The sequence below is a fragment of the Echinops telfairi genome, unplaced genomic scaffold, assembly GCF_000313985.2.
Source record: "Echinops telfairi isolate 266 unplaced genomic scaffold, ASM31398v2 ScPeMD7_7400;HRSCAF=8409, whole genome shotgun sequence".
Taxonomy (NCBI): Eukaryota; Metazoa; Chordata; class Mammalia; order Afrosoricida; family Tenrecidae; genus Echinops; species Echinops telfairi.
The window spans coordinates 38,558,826-38,564,363 of NW_022111300.1; the positions used below are offsets into that span (position 1 = coordinate 38,558,826).

The window sequence follows — 5,538 nt, forward strand, 5'->3', positions numbered from 1 at the left end:
CCCAGGGATGGAACAAGTGAGAGAACCTAATTCTAGAGTCAGACTGGATTCAATGGCAAACAGCAAGAAGCACGGTCCGTCGGTACCAGCAAAGCATGTGAGTCCAGCTGCCGTCTCATCAGTCAAGATTCTCTGAACAATTTACCTTAGGCAGCAATCGGTAGTTATTGTTGGGTGGGTGCTGACTCAGAGAGACCTTTGGTATACTAGAAGGAAACATTGTTGGGTGGGTACTAACTCAGAGAGACCTTTGGTATACTAGAAGGAAACATTGCCCCACGGGGTGCCGCCATCTTTACCATCACTTGAATACCTAAGCTTGTTGTGGAAGCCATGGTATGTTTTAAGTGCTTTTGAATCTAGGGGATCACCTCCTAGCACCGCATCAGACAATATTCTGCTGTGATCTAGAAGATTGCCATCCATTTATTTCAGAAATACCTTTCTAGGCCTTTTCTCCTAGCCTCTTGTAGTCTGGAGGCTCCACTGAAATTTATCCACTACTGATAACCCTGCTGGTAAATGTTGTATGAAGAAACAAAACAAAGCAAATAAACAAAAAACACATTATGAAGTAAACCAAGATAGCGTGCACAGACACACACACCCCGTCGCGGCCGCCCGCCCCCGCCCCCCAACCTGCATACTCCTAAGCAGTGCTGTTTCCTCCTATGACCCCCTGCTAAAGTAACTTAGCATTCCGGTTCCTCTCAAACCAGGAGAAACACGATGCTGTCCACTCTTGTAAAGAGTTCCAGTCGCAGAAAGTCCCTGAGGCCATTCTGCCCTGTCCTATGAGTCAGAATTGACAAGATGGCAAGAAGTTCTCCTCTCACATGTACGAGAAAAGACAGAATCCTTCTTAGTAGGTATTCAACAACTATTGATGTTATCTTTTTTTCCTCTTTAAATTGTGCAGCCTCGATTTCAATGTGGTAATATAAGATTCTAGAAATTGTGTCTTAAAGTCTGAACTGAACCCTTTCGCTTTTGTGCTGTGTTGGGAGTGGACAGTGGGAAGTAAAACATCATGGGAAATGTTCCTCTCTTTTTTGATATATTGAAATGGACTTCCGTGATGCTGAATTCTTTTAATCCCAGGTTATATAATCCCAACTCGAATACCCACTAAGACCTGGTGATATTTTATCGAGCGCTACATGGCCAGAGAGGAATCACCAATGTCCTCCTTGCCTACAACACCTGTTTGTTTTTTTTAATAAGGTGAAAACTTACCAGATTCTTCCCTGCTTCATTTTCTTCTCTTGTATATCTGCCTTTTCCCTCAACTCCGAAATAACATTTCAATCAGTGAAGATACCGAGTGGGCAGTGAGTGGGTAGGTTTTGTGTTAGTAGAATCACAGCATTTTTTTTTCTGAATCACAGCATTTTAAGTTGCAGTGAATCATAAAATTAATCATTCTCCGTAACTTCATTGCTTATTATAGAAAAAATGAGGTATGACCTAAATCTCTATCAATATCAGTGCCATCAAGTTGACTCCTTTTATAGCGACACTATAGGAGAGAGTAGAAATGTTCCATCTGGCTCCTGCAGAGTAGCTTAGGGGTTTGAACCACCAAAGGTTCAATTATCAGCCAATGCTTACCTTACTGCTTCTTATATATATCAAGAAGTATGTTAAATTATGATAAAACTTTATAATACTTTAGTAAATAATACATGTATGGACTATATAGACTACAGTTAGAGTGTCCAGTAAACAAAATTTAGGTACCACAGTTTATATATATATATATATATATATATATATATTACTACTTCCAACTTGGTTTTGCTGAATCTTCTTTTCTTCTGTTTTATGAGATACCTAAACAGATTCTTGATTAGCTTCCAAAACTTCCTGAACTGTTCCTAGTATTAAAATTTTAGCCTTGTACATTTTAAGAACTCCAATCGCCTGTCTGATTCAAAACATGCTTGCGCCCTTTCATTAACCAGGCTTATGTCTCTAGTAAGCAGTAATGGGAAAGGACTGTGTCTGATTCCCTTATTTCTCCCTCTTCCACCTTGAGATGACAAGGACCCGTTTTCTACCTGTGGGTTATCTTCTTCTTTATTCTAGTTCTTTAGTCTCTGTAGTAGTTAGACACAAGTATGGAGGCTTTATAAAGAGCCAGCCAGTAGATTGGATGTCCAACTGATATAATTTATTCCTACCCAGAATTCATTCTCCATTGAATCTATATAACTGAGGCACAGAAGGTAGATGTGTGGCTATGCTGCCAGTTACCATGGGCACATTGTCTTGCCTTCTACACTCAGATTGTTCCCTTTACCACTTTTCCTAGCACCTGCATTTAGGAGATGCTTGACTGACCTTAATGCTCATGATTAAAGAAAACTTCAAATGTGATATCAATATTCCCCCAAATGAGCAAAGTATCATTTTCTCCAAATGCATATTTCAATTTCTGCAGGCTACAGTCTCCAGCTTATTCTTGTCCTTGTTAAAGTGAGGTCTTTTAAAAACTGAAACATTTTCCTCACGTGGAAATGCTAGTGAGGGGTTGCCAGTTATCTCAAGAAATAATCTACCTATAGTTCCAGAGTCACACCAACTTGTAAGAAGAAAGGCTGTGAGCTCTCAATCATCCTAAAGAATGAAAAAGAACGAGTATTGATCTGACTCTGGGAGTCTTTGCATCCCAAGTCCGCCATGCAGTGCATTTGGGTAGGTGGGCTATCGGAGGAAAGAGACTCCTTGAGAATCGGCTAGAACTTCAGCCCTCAATTCCTGCTGAATTAAACTTACCATCCTGGTGTCCTTTATTTTTATCATAGTAGGTCATTTGGTTATGAAGCTTTCTGTAGACTTATTATTCAGATACAGGAATGAGATCGTTAACGTTTATTGTGCTAAGAAGGCCACTGAACACATGTGGGATTAATTGAAGAGCAGAGAGACAAAGGGCTCCGCGAACCTCGCCTCTCGTCTCTTGCTCTTTGTTCATCGGACCAGTGTGTGGCTGCCTTGCTTGTTCTGTGCCTCAATTTGTAAGCTGTACTACCCGTGGGACACCTAACCCATGGATCGTGTCACTGTAATTTGAGGTTTCTTCAAGACCTGCTTTGCCGCACTATTGGAATTTACATCTCTTGACCTGGGGACTGACTGTTGGTGACCTGGCTGACTGTTGGTGAACTGCCTTCCTGTTTGCTGCCTGTGCCTGGATAGTCTGAATTGCTCTACAGAGGACTACCAGGCAGCCCTCAAGACTTGAAGGACTGCCAGTGTCTCACAACTGTCTCATGTGAGTGAGTTGCACTGAGCCATTTGTACTGCTTTATAATTTAATTAACTGTTTATTTCTTATGTTATCTATCTATCTATCTATCTATCTATCTATCTATCTATCTATCTATCTATCTGTATACATGTATATAACATTATTAGCATTCTGGTTTTGTTTCTCTAGAGAACCCTGTCTAACAGAGGGAACAACCAAATATTTTTTCTTGTCTCTTGGTTTCACCTACTGACATAACTATGAGCAACTTCAAAGCTGCATAAGGCACCAAAGGCCGTTTCTTCCTGGCTTCCAATGTGGACCAAGAGTAATCTTTTCATAGGATTATGGTGACATAAGAAAGGCCTGGCTAGCGCTCTTGGGAAATGCCTTAAGGTCCTTCCAAGGCTTAGCAGAAAATGAAAACCCGGGTTTGGATTCTTTGGCGCACTTCCACATGGCTTTGATGGACTTACAGCAAGCCTGTAAAAGCAAGATCTTTCATAATTCAAAGGCTCGTCTGCATTGATTACAGGGCCTGACAGCTCAGACTAATCTGAGTTTCATATATCATAGAATTGAAAGCCTGTGTAGCTCCTCCTGAGAGTGGCTTGGATCACTCAGCATTTGAGAGCTTTGCCACTGAAGTATTTCCATGTCTGCTTTTCCTCTCACCACTTGTCATTAAGTTTCTTTTGCTCCCATTTCCCTGGTGAGCATTCAGCTTGTCTGTGTGTTTTGGGAAAATTTTAGGTTTGTAGTTCAGAAAAATACCTCGATTTCAAGTAGGATTCAAGTTCTGGTATTTCAGACCTTTTCCTTGAATTGTATTCTTTTATATAGCCATAAGTGGGAAGCTATCAAGTGCATATATGCATAATTAGGTGTATTTTTAACAGCAAAATGTAAATTAACAAAGAAACCTGAATAGATTTAAAATATATATGAAAAGTCTTCAAAAAGCTCAAGAGGCAGAGGGGAAATGGAAGGAAAAGGTAATAGAACATTGTTTCCATGGACTTTTTGAAGTATCTATGTGTAGTAAGCTATTTAAAATAAAACAGTAGGAAGAATTAAAAGACTGTTCAGTCTTCCAGAAATTGGAAGCTTGGATAACCCTTCATGAAACTGTGAGCACTCTGTTTTTCTCATTCTCATTTTTGTGTTGTTCATGAAAACAGAATCTAGATAATTTAAAACCATGAGTCCTATCTGGAAGTTTTCACAGACTCCCTCATATAATGTCTAAATATTTTAGAAGGTTTCTTCTGAAGGAAGTTTCAAGCTGTGTTTATAGGAAAGTGAGACACAGAAACGAAACGCGCAGGCTGAGGAAATGCCATGTGAAGGGAATATTAGGGATGGAAGAGATAGTAGCACAACCACACCACACAGGCATGGGAAGGGGACTTCGCCCTTGGAATTACCCTGGAATTCAGACTAGAGGAGCCCCAATGGTTACAGGTTGGACTGTGATCCTCAAGTTAAGCAGTTCAAAACCACCAGCCGCTCTGAGAGAGAAAGACTTGGCTTTCCACACTTGTTAAGTTTCAGTCTCAGAAACCCACTGGGGGCAGTTCTGCCCTGTCCTATAGGGTTGCTAAGGGTTGACGTCAACTCCCTGCCGTGGGTTTGATTTGGTTTGTTCAGGAATTAGAATGGAGTTCAAATCATCTTTGTTAGAGTACTCCAAGTGTCTGTCTTTCGGGTTGCTCCTATGATTCTACTTTATATGAGTATGATTTGTTGAAATCTAGGCTTTATTACAATTAAGCAATATTTCCACAAATATTAGTTCACTGACAAACAAATGATGATGAGATTGTTGGTATTTCTTCAAGTGAAATAATTAAGAAAACAATTTGTGTTTGTTAGTTGTGAGACTGTAGAAAAGTACAGAGATCTTTCCTGTGTAAACACTGTCCTGTAATTGCAGCTGCCAGGACCTTGTCTTGGTTTTTATAATAATGCTAGCAGAAGACACCCAAGAAGAAAAGTAACTGCATTACATCAGAAAACCGGTGCTGAAACTGTCTTAAATTCCAATGTCTTTACTGAATACAAATTTAATGAATTGAAATATAAATCCTACCTAATTTATAACCCCCACCTAATTTACAATAAAAATTTAAAAAAGAAAGATTTAGTGCAATATCTTTAGAGATCTCATAGAATGACTTGTTTAATCATTCTATTTTGGAACTCTTACTGATATTATTACAATCCATAATTCAATTAGAGCAAGCATAATTGTACATTTGCTATCATCATTTAAATAGGTTTCC

The 5,538-nt window shown here is 39.5% G+C and overlaps 1 non-coding gene across 1 annotated transcript; it reads left to right on the top strand.

The window, feature by feature from the left end:
* Positions 1 to 5,155: 5,155 nt before the first annotated feature.
* On the top strand, positions 5,156 to 5,333 carry LOC115871707. Its single transcript, XR_004047429.1, has one exon. It is a non-coding gene; the product is annotated as a small nucleolar RNA SNORA81 (small nucleolar RNA).
* Positions 5,334 to 5,538: the final 205 nt, after the last annotated feature.